This window comes from Perna viridis, chromosome 1 (genome assembly GCF_037379345.1).
Source record: "Perna viridis isolate PV_CMFRI_1.1 ecotype Kerala chromosome 1, ASM3737934v1, whole genome shotgun sequence".
Lineage (NCBI taxonomy): Eukaryota > Metazoa > Mollusca > Bivalvia > Mytilida > Mytilidae > Perna > Perna viridis.
Window position 1 is genome coordinate 5,790,975 of NC_142445.1, and position 12,531 is coordinate 5,803,505.

Here is a 12,531-nt window from a genome sequence, read left to right on the forward strand (position 1 = left end):
TTTTCTGCCTAAGAAAATGATGTTTTTGCTGTTGGGTGTGTGTTTTTTTTTTTTTTTTTAAGTTTTGTTAGTGACAACATAGGGGATAGTCATTACCTATTGTTAACTATTTAAGTACAAGTCCATATAAAATTCAGACACTGGCTATGGTAAGGTGATTCATGGTGTAGAAAAACCCATGGATCAGATGATGCATTTTTGCTCTACACATATATTTTTATGTGGCAATAGTTCTTTCTGTATTTATATCGGTAGTCTTGAGAAAACTGCACTTTAACTTCCCACTAAAATCAACCAAATCAAGAACGATAACTCTTGCAAAGTGCTAAATTCATGTACAATCTATATAAATTAGATCTCAAAAACGCATCCCCCAAATGAAAAACAAAGACTGATTATGTGGTCTGTAACTGATTCTGATAAGGAAATAAAAGTAAAGTTGGTGGGTTTTTGAAATGCATTAATTACCTCCTGTCTGATTTTTATAAAGACTGCTACTTAATGATTTACTGAAATTTATATGAATATAAAATTCTATTTATGAAAAATTTGACAATTATAAATTGTGCCCAAGAGATTTCTTAATGAGAGTAATAGCAAAGAGACCATGAGAACTAGAAACAAGGTCTATTGACAAAAACTAGACCATAAAGACAGAAAAAAAACACCATAATTGACACAAACTTACTAAAATAATACACAGATAGAAGCAATCTGGACTCTACTAAAATCTAGGGATCAGGTACACCCTGAAAAGTGAGTTGTTCTTTCTTGGCTAAATAGATTTACTATGTATGCATTATAACATCTAGATAGGGTATACAGTGTCCTGAAGAAAATTAATTTGAAAAAAATACAAAAAGGATGGTTCTTCATTGTTAAATTACTAGACTTTTTTATTAGAAATCTTTCATAGGAAGACCTTTGTTCTTAATTTTTTTTCTTAATTTTTTTTTTGCTATTTGCAGCTTATCTGTATAATTAAATGTTGCTTGTTAAACTGCTTATATGATTCTGAGTTCAGCAAACAGTGTTTAACACCTATTGTCAGTTTAGTTATAACTTCAAAGCCATGAATTACTTGTCTGTAACACTGCTCAGTCATCCCTACCATTCTAAATGTAACAAAGACTTCGAAACATTTCCATTATGGTGTGAGTAACTCATGACAGAAGTAATCCTGTCATAAGTTAAAACAGATCAATATTCCTTTTTTATCCGATTGAATGAATGTGAACCTTTGTTCTGGTATTGTATTGTGGAACCCAAGCTTTATAATGCAGCTGTCCCCTGGGGTTGTGGCTATAAAAAGTCAATGTTACTAGCCACTCTTGACCTATAGTGAATCGTGATTTGATTTTTGTATGTTATGTCTTTTGTATGGAACTTTATTGATGACATTTCTATGTTCTGTATGGTTGTCTGTGGGTGAAACTCTCCATTACATTTGTATATTGATGGGAAAATCTTGTCCTTAGGCCAGTACTGCTAAAAATTACTTGAAGTTGCAAATGATAAAAAATTGATTTCTAAGGTAGATGGTTCTAGATTGAAGTATTTCATTAAAAAGTTTGATTTATGCCTATATGCAGTGTTCTAGGATTCCTATTTCCCGTTACTCAGGGCAAGTGAAATTTGGGTCAGGGAAAGTTAGGTACTTAGTTACACTTTCCCATAGCAAGTTGAAAACTTCATATGCTTTAAGGATTTGTTAGGAAAGCAGTCATTGACTGTGGGATAGTTGATTTTATATGGATTTTTCCCGAGGAAACCTCAATATCTGAAAAATCCTAGATATGTAAAGGTATAAGTGAGTGTATGGAGTAAATATATGTTATTCAACCAATTTTTTGTTGTCACTCAGTTTGTATTACCATTCCTCTGCAGGTCATTCCTATCACAAATCCAGTACTTATCAAGTATTAATTCCATAACATCTTATAAAACTTCATTTAAGTGTGATTCATTTTGTTTCGTAAAAGGTCTCTGATTGGTTGGTTCTCTTTACATTATTTTGTGTAATCTGGTTTGGTACTTTGATTAGACCTGTGTGTCAAATTATTGAACAGTAAAAAATTGGATTATTAATTAACTCTTAATGTTTGGACTGGAGTTCATTAAAAATTAAACTAGAAGTAATGCTGAATTTTGAAGTGTTTGTATGGAATTATCTATGTATTGTAAACAACTTGCCACAAACTAAGTTATTCCATGTAACATATAAAAGATAAATCATTCCTTTAATTAATAATTATCATTTTAGGGTTCTGATCTGGAAAGTAAAACAAAGAGCCAAGTTCTGTGTATGTTGTTTGGTTTTATTCCATCAGTATGTACTGATAGTTTGTGTTTTAAGCATTGAAACAATTATGTAGGATAGAAGGTACAAAATATTGGGAAATGGGCACTATGGTTTTAGTTATATAGGCTGAAATGCTTTCTTGTTGTATAATACCAAAATATTGCAGCAAATCTCTTAGATTCTGAAGCTTATGAAACTAATTTGTTCACAACTTCTCCTAAATGTATTTCTGAGTTCTGCAAATAAATGAAGTGCAGAATGATTTATTACAAATGGTGCATGTGTTGCACATTAATAAGAGAAGATCAATTTGATTAGGCAACAAATTTCATTATAGATGGATTGTTACTATATCTAGACATTTAATTAACAAAAAATGTCATAAAAGTCCATAGCAAACGGATAGCTCATATTACAAAGAACACCACCTGAACAAATCAAATAGAAATTGCAGGAAGCTAACAAAGTTCAATATCTTTTTTTCCTAGGATATCAGTGGTAGTATAAAGAAAGTTAATGTATATTTATGATTTTTTTTAATTAGTTACTGAATCCTTCAGATGTTGTTGGAATGAAATAAGTCTTCTTACTCTTCCTGTTTCCCAGTTCTCTTAAGTTCCATTCATGAAAGAAATTGGTTTCATGTAAAACTCTACTGTGACATAAATATCACTGGCTTGCCCATTATTTTTTGACTTCTCTGCTAAACCTAAACTATTTTGAATGATTTTTGTCAATGAGTAACAACTTGCTTTTGAAAATTTCTACAATTTAACACCAGAAAGCTTCCACTTAAATGTTTAGATGTAGTATCTCTGGTTTATCCATCATTAAGAGGAAGACTTGGCTAACATTGACTAGTGTTCCTATTGTTTTTGTCATTACAGTTCTACATCAAACACTTATTGTACATGTTTGTCATCAGGTTTTCTGTAAAGTCCATTAGTCAACAAAGAAAACAATTTATATCATGTACAATACACCCTTACTTACAATGTGTATTGGGTGAGGTCTCTGTTGTTACATGTACAATACACCCTTACTTACAATGTGTATTGGGTGAGGTCTCTGTTACATGTACAATACACCCTTACTTACAATGTGTATTGGGTGAGGTCTCTGTTGTTACATGTACAATACATCCTTACTAACAATGTGTATTGGGTGAGGTCTCCGTGGTAACATGTACAATACACCCATACTTACAATGTGTATTGGGTGAGGTCTCGGTGGCAACATGTACAATACACCCTAACTTACACTGTCTTGGGTAAGGTCTCTGTGGTTACATGTACAATACACCCTTACTTACAATGTGTATTGGGTGAGGTCTCTGTTGTTACATGTACAATACACCCTTACTTACAATGTGTATTGGGTGAGGTCTCTGTTACATGTACAATACACCCTTACTTACAATGTGTATTGGGTGAGGTCTCTGTGGTTACATGTACAATACACCCTTACTTACAATGTGTATTGGGTGAGGTCTCTGTTGTTACATGTACAATACATCCTTACTTACAATGTGTATTGGGTGAGGTCTCCGTGGTAACATGTACAATACACCCATACTTACAATGTGTATTGGGTGAGGTCTCGGTGGCAACATGTACAATACACCCTAACTTACACTGTCTTGGGTAAGGTCTCTGTGGTTACATGTACAATACACCCTAACTTACACTGTCTTGGGTAAGGTCTCTGTGGTTACATGTACAATACACCCTTACTTACAATGTGTATTGGGTGAGGTCTCTGTTGTTACATGTACAATACACCCTTACTTACAATGTGTATTAGGTGAGGTCTCTGTGGTTAAATGTACAATACACCCTTACTGACACAGTGTATTATTAGTTACATAGTGACTAGTGGCTGTGTACAGAATGTACCCTGGTCAGTATATTTCATATATACCAGTATATGGAATCTTCTGGCCAGGGTACATTCCATAAACGGCCACTCAATCACTATGTAACAAATTTACTCCATCAATGATTTTGTTTTTGTTTTTTTAAGAAGAAAAAAAAGTTTATACCCGATATTTAGATAGCAATAATTTTCTTTAATGTTCCTAATGTGTGTTTCAATTTTTACCCTTGTGTTGCCTCTATGGTACTTTTGTTTTGTATATCGTCTGACGTAAGCAACGCAAAACGTTTAGTCGCCATTTTGGTTGTAGTAAACTAAAAAACAGTAACTAACCGGGTATTGCTAAAATAGTGACTGTGTATCGGAAATAAACCGTCTTCACATGGTCAAAATACAGGGGCCGATTAGTTGATTTCAACTGATAATTATCAAAGGTGGGATAATGGGTGAGGTCTCTGTGGTTACATATACAATACACCCTTTCTTACACTGTGTATGGAGTGATCAGGTCTCTGTGGTTACATGTATAATACACCTTTACTTACACTGTGTATTGGGTAAGGTTTTTTACAATACACCTTTACTTACACTGTGTATTAGGTGAGGCCCCTGTGGTTTCTGTTAGCTATGCATGTCCTTTGGTTTCCTTTCAATAAATCAGATTTCTTGAAGATATTTTTAAGTTTAGTGGCATTCGTATGTTCAGGTTGTGATTCCAATTCCATAACAATCTCCAACAAAACATTTCCTTAAATTCTTCTGAAATTTAATTCCATTACATTTTCATATGCAGATTTGAAGACATTCTCAGGGATTTGAGAAAAATCTTTGTTTCAGATTTTGTTGTAAACTGCTCAAGTGTTCAAACATATTGTTGTGAAAACATAGTCCAAGAGAGGCTAAATATGTCAAAATATTATAAAATATATTTAGGGTTTATCCAGGTTGTTATTGAGACAAGTAAGATGTGCAAAGTAAGACATTAAATTAGTCTTAAACACAGCATATTATGCAATCTACACATGGATAAGGTGCATGATATTAATAATTTATTGAATGTGATTATATAGTTCAGTAATTCTGCCCAATAAAGCACCAGATACAGAGTAGATGATGACCCAATGTCACGCATGTCTTGTATATGAGAGGTTTCTATAGGATTAAGTTCCTTTTATCTACCCTTAGGAAGCACTGTTCTTCATGATAGTCAGGCAACTTCTATTAAGAAAACAGTAGTGAAATATTTGATGATTAAAATTGTTATAAAAATAGCATAACCATGTAAGTTTAATACCTACAGCCAAGAGAGCCACATGAGAATGAAGTGTTACATATGTTTATCATTGGCAAAAAATTAAATGTAAATATGTCCATCAACAGAACTGTGAACTTTTGTTTAAAATTTACTTTTGTTCACTTGTAAAGAAATATTTTATTGCCAGACCTCTCTTCAGCCAGTACTGCTACTGTATCATTATAACATTGTTATGTAAAGTTTGCAACCTTTTGGCCTCTGTTTGTTCTGAAATAAAGCAGCTTAACATATGTAGATATAGACAAGATATTTGATAGGATAAAATATATGCAGATAATACTGGAGGTATTCGAAAGTTGCAGTGTATGTTCTCTGATATTTAACTGTTGAGGATTTATAGATATTGATGTAATTAGTGAAGAGGAATTTATATTCACACAGTGGTAGGTAGAAAACATTATAATAATGGTGCTTAATTAGAAAATTTTTGCTTAAGAAAGATATCAAAAATATTTGCAGATGGTATGCCTCTTTGCAAAGACATTTTTACATTCACTTTTTTTTTTACAAACAAAAACTTATGGTTTTTACACATAATTTAACATATTTTGGGTTTGAATAAATAATTTTTTTTTTACAAAGTTCACTTTTTATAAGGAGTAATGATAATTGATTTTCTCTAAGTATTGAATTAATTTCCAGTGCCATATCTTCTCATTTGCATGACTTGCACAAATTAAAATAGAGCAAATCAAGTTTTGTTGCTTAACTTGTGTTTGGAAGAAAGTAGATTTTGTCAACTAAATTAAAATGCACTACATAGTACGGAAACTGTGAATAAGTCACGCTCCCATTTTCATGTTTAATCACTGGAATATCTCTCGTACTCTTTAAAATCGTCAAAGAATAAGAATTAATACGTTTGCAGCAAATCAATACATTGATTACAAATGTTTGATATTGCCTTGATTACTTTTACAATTATGGCTAATTCTGTTGGAGGTTTAGTGATGCACAAAGAATGAGACTTTAGATCCATTACTGTCAGAGAAAGTAGGATAGCCACTACTGTGTTCTATTGATTCCAGCAAAGTTATCAGGAAATAGGGATTAACAGTTCATTTTTTCCGGATTATACTCTGTCCACATATATAGATATATTTTTAAGTGAAAAAAGTAGATAAAGTTTAGAATGTAGCAATTTGATATTTATAAAAGATACTTCAATTTATTTTTATATAATGCTCTTAACAACTAATTTTTTTCCTTGTTAAATGAAGTACTGTACCAAAGCAAGAACAATTAAAAATTAATTGTTGTTAAGGGACTGAAATTACAACATGCAGACTAACCACATTATCATTTTGACATCTTATTCATACACCACTGGATTGTCCATTAAGAAGCCTGAATTGAATTTTCTTAATTTTGATATATATGTCATACAACTTTTTACCCTTATTCCAAAGCTGAAAAGAAAAAAAAAGGAGTCACGAGACTCATTTTTTTCATAAATTGGGCCCAATATGGTGAATTTTGCCCTGAAAATGAATTTCCTTTGTATCTTTAAATGTGCAGAATATAATCAAATTAAAACCATTACATAAATTAAGAAATATATACTACAACTTGCATTTAGTGAACAGTTTTTTTCTGCTGTAGTGGCCCATTTTTTGCGTAAAACACCTCAAAATTGACACATAAATTAATTATAAATTTAAATCACTGAATTTATGTTTTCATATAGACCAGTGCTTTCATTTAGACCAGTGTTTTCATATAGACTAGTGTTTTCATATAGACCAGTGCTTTCATATAGACCAGTGTTTTCATATAGACTAGTGTTTTCATATAGACCAGTGCTTTCATATAGACCAGTGTTTTCATATAGACTACTGTTTTCATATAGACCAGTGCTTTCATATAGACCAGTGTTTTCATATAGAGTAGTGTTTTCATATAGACCAATGTTTTCATATAGACTAGTGTTTTCATATAGACCAGTGTTTTCATATAGACTAGTGTTTTCATATAGACCAGTGTTTTCATATAGACTAGTGCTTTCATATAGACCAGTGTTTTCATATAGACTAGTGTTTTCATATAGACCAGTGCTTTCATATAGACTAGTGTTTTCATATAGAGTAGTGTTTTCATATAAACCAGTGTTTTCATATAGACTAGTGCTTTCATATAGACCAGTGTTTTTTACTGACACAACATTAAAACATTTTGAAGAGAAAAAAATATAGGGGTCACTAGACTATTTACAGAGATATATGGAAAGTGGTCAGACCATCCCTTTTTAAGTAAGTTTGAATATTTGGTACTGAAAAAAATCAGTGGATTGTAATTAAATTTCAAATAGGGTTATTTTACTTGCATTTTAATACTTAGTAGCTATTCAAAAAATAATTTGGCAAAAAAGAATCAAAAGCACTTTAAATATAGCCATATTTGTGATATTTGATAATTTCTTGTCATTAAGTTATCTCCCCTTTTCGATGCTTTTTTTTTTATTGTACTTTAGAACACCTTTACTGAAAAATAGAAGTTGTTCACAATGTGCCACATTACCATGATGAATTACATGAAAAAGTTACAAGATTCCCTGTAATTACAAATCAGATTTTTTTTGAATTTCTAAAAACCAAGGAAGCCACTTTAAATCCTCTCCTAATTGTTCTGTACCATTGTAAATGTTTCTTATTCTTTGATGAATGAAGCAGGAAACAAGGACTTGGTGATATCTGAGAGTGAATTATCAGTTGTATTGTCAAACTGTAGGAAGTTACTCCTCCACAATCTATCAGTATTATCTGTTCTCAGTAGATGAATCTTGACTTCTCTGATCCAATCCATCTGTCACTGTTTGATTGTAGACATCCATCATGATTATGGAGGTACATTTAAATGAAATTGAAATTTAAAACATTTTCCTTATGATTTAAAGCACCAAGAACTGTTTTCTGGCATAAGGGTTATTTTTTTCCTAGTTGAAGAAATTATTGTTTTAATAGTTTGATGGTGAAAGCAACAGTGTATGGTCATCAATGGTGGCAGGCTATGATGGTACATTATAATCAGTATTTGAGGGGGTGGGGAGGAAATGGTGGGTGGCCATTTTGGTTTGGTGGCCAGGCAATTGTAGCTGTATGTAAATTGGATTCCCTTTTTTGCACATAATTTTATAGTAAAGTGAATCATAGTTTTTCAGTCTCTATTCATGTAAAATAGAGGTAAATTAGAACAAAACATCAATGTTAAATGTATGATTAATTATTTGGTGTATGAAGTAACCTTGCTTGTGACATGAACTTCTCTTGCTGTATAAAGAACTGCCAGTCACTGACAGTACTTCTGACTGTGGAGTTAAACAGTACAGTCACAGAGACTACCTCTGACTGGAGTTACACAATACAGTCACATAGACTACCTCTGACTGTGGAGTTAAACAGTACAGTCAGACTACCTCAGACTGGAGTTACACAATACAGTCAAAGAGACTACCTCTGACTGGAGTTACACAATACAGTCACAGAGACTACCTCTAACTGAAGTTAAACAGTACAGTCACAGAGACTACCTCTGACTGGAGTTTCACAGTATAGTCACAGAGACTACCTCTAACTGGAGTTACACAGTACAGTCAAAGATACTACCTCTGACTGGGGAGTTACACAGTACAGTCACAGAGACTTCTGAGTTTGTAGTTGCTGTGGAGTTATCTTGCAGTCACAGAGACTTCTGAGTGTGTAGTTGCTGTAGAGTTATATTGCAGTCACAGAGACTTCTGTGTGTGTAGTTGCTGTGGAGTTATAGTACTATCACTGAGACTTCTGAGTGTGTAGTTGCTGTGGAGTTATAGTACAGTCACAGAGACTTCTGAGTGTGTAGTTGCTGTGGAGTTATAGTACAGTCATAGAGATTTCTGAGTGTGTAGTTGCTGCGAAATTATAGTACAGTCACAGAGACTTTCTTAGAGTATAAACTTATCTCCCTTGCTAATGACTAAAACTTGTACACTGCAGTCACATATACTAACTCTGTGTTTAAAGTTACCTCCCTTGCCAATGACTTATGGAATTTTAGAACTACCAGAACAGTCCAAATATTTCCTGACTGGAAGTCAGAAATTATACATTCAGTGCAATGTTTGACACTTTTACAACCATGGCAATTCAATTTGAATGATTCTGAAATTTGACTTCACAAAAAATTACACTGCATGGAGTCTATAGGGTATTATTACTGAGAGAAAGGAATGAAAAATGCTTCTCTTATATATTTTTATCTTAAATCATTTGATTATTGCGGAAAGTGTTTCTTATGGGATTTGTTATTACATCATGGAACACAAAATAAATTGCTGCATCTTTCATATAAAACTGAATGATTGATACTGTATATTAAGTGAATCTCACTTGAAGTTTTAATGAAAGATGATGTGTGATTGGATATTGGTATGATAGATGGTTTTTTGGAAAGACTTATCAATAATCTTTTTGCAACTTGAAGTTCTGTGGAGGATATTACTCAAAATCTGTCAAAATTCTGTATCTATGAAAGTTGTAGATTTAAGTTTAAGTGGCACCAATTTTTTTTCCCATCTATTTATTTTAGGAAGCACTTTCCAGGTTTCTAGTATAATCATTTCAATTCTGTTCTAATAATTACTCCCCTACCAGCTTTAGATTTGCACTCCTACAGTCTGTCTGCCTGTGAGTCCGAAAAAAAATATAAGTTCTCCCGATTTTTTCCTTAATTCTTGCAGATATTGAGCTGATTTTGGGTATATTAGTCAACCTTGATGAGTTACAATTCAAGTTTATGTTTCATATCGCTTCACTGGTTTTTGTCTGAGTTATGGCCCTTGAACTTTGAAAAAATTTCCAAAATTTTAAGTTTTCCATATTTTTTTTTAATGCTTGCAGATACTGAGCTGATTTTTGGTGCGTCAGTCTACCTTGATCAGTTACAGATCAAGTTTAGGCTTCATTCTGCTTCATTGATATGATCCAAGGTAGTATTTGGGTTGGTGATATCAACAGCCAGTAGGGGGCTATGTATTATTTTGCAATACTCTCAGAATGCTTGTTTTTTCCTCATTATGCAAATGCATTCCCTACAAAATTTTGAAGCTTTGTGATTTTGGATCGAACTTGTTTTTCCAACTGTTTGTTTGTAATAGAGATTTTTTAAATTTTTGAAAAGTCTGGATCGATTATGATTCTGTAGCTAACTAAGGTTTTTTTTTTTTTTTTTTTTTTAAAACATCCTGACTTCTCTTTTGATCTTGCACAGGATTTGGAAAATATTCTAATGATAATTCATTTACCTCACTTGTTTCTGTATTTTACCGTTGGTTAGGACATCATACTAATTTTAATGTGAATTCTTTGGTGTTTTTAGGAGCTGAGCTTTCATCAAACCAAACAATTTACTGCATGATATATTTCAAGACATGCTCTTTTTGTTCCCAATTTAGCCTGTAAACAAGTTTGTTTAGTTCATGTAGTGATTGATAAGAAATTGAAAATTTAATGAATTGGGGAAAAAAAACAAAAGCAATTACCCCAAGGTATAGGATGTTATTACAACAAAACTATCAGCTGTTACATGATAAACATGCTAACACAATGACAGAAAAAAAACAGTACACTGTAGGTTCAAATGTATATACAACTATTTTAATGTTTTTTTCTGCTGAACTAAGTTAGTAACAGAACTACAGAACAGTTGTAAAAACATGTTTTTTTTCTGCCAATATATTCTGATTGCTGAAAGCTTGACTCTAGCATTCCAATTAGAAACAAAAATATAGTGTATACAGATTTAGGAGTAGATTGTTTCTTTACATTTCTAAGGTAAACTTAACTTTAGGTGTACTTCTCATAAAATTGAATTTGAAATTCTGTTTGTAGATTTTCTAGATTACACTTGTGACAGCCATTGCAGAAAACTTTCAAATGAAATAAATAATATAAACTTACATTGGTAATTTGACATCAAAAGGTCATAACAAGACAGTTCTGTGGTCACTCCAAGCGAAGTATTAAGTATGAATTGGGGAATTTGCAATAGTAACTTAAGTTAAAAAGGCAGTTACACCTTTTTTCCATAACATCTGATACTGGGATATTCAGCAGTGTTTACACTTATTCATTCTCTGATACTGTGATATTCAGCTGTCTTTCAGTTAAGACTTGTGAGCTTAGGACTATTGTAGAAATTGTCAATGTAACATAGTGCTGTTTTCATATGGTCAGTTTACAGATAAGCATATTTGGCGGCTGTCTTTTCCAGAATGGACACTTCTCATATTGTTTAATCATTGTTAACTGAAATCTATTGACTTCTTGACATACACATCAGACAGACCCCTGATTGCATGTGTTTATTAAGACAGAATGAAAAAACACAATGAGCAATGCATGAATGATCAAACTTATCAGGTCTATCATCGGGGAGAGATTTTTGCAGGTTTCCGCCAGGCCTTGATCAAACACTTTGTTGTAATAATTGATTTTGATGATAGACAACTTGTACCAGGATATTGTCTGATGATTTGGTAACGGAGATAATCTGTTTGTAGTATACAGGAGAATCTCACTTTAAATTGTTATTCTTACTGTAGATGTAAATACTGAAAAGTAGAGTATTTACTTTAAAGAATAGGTTCTGTCAAGTAGACAGTTGGCGTTTATTGATGAATGAAAGTTTCTTTGATGGAGATTTCAGTTGGTTCATTGTCAGATTAATACAAGGAATTAGGGAGGATAAGCGCCCCAAAATGATGTGATAAAAGTAAACTATTCTTTGGTGTCTTCATCACCACATTGCATTCTTCTTTCTTGTACTGTTAATCTGAGATAAATTTGATGAAGCTGATTTGTCTGAATGCGACAGAAAAAATTTAATGAAAATAAAAAGAGTTCACTTACTGTCAAAATTTATTACATTTTTATTCTTTATTTTTAGTAATTTGTTCTGAACAATATTTAATGCGGTAAAGTTTTCTGCACCTTTTTTTAATCACACTTGTAGATATTCATTTGATATTAAGTACATTGCTTTACCATGACCAGTTGAAGTTTAA

The 12,531-nt window shown here is 32.4% G+C and overlaps 1 protein-coding gene across 3 annotated transcripts in view; it reads left to right on the plus strand.

Moving 5' to 3' along the window:
• Positions 1-12,531, plus strand: part of LOC148626990 (receptor-type tyrosine-protein phosphatase delta-like) — a 176,808-nt gene that overhangs the window by 57,532 nt on the left and 106,745 nt on the right. The window lies entirely within an intron of this gene.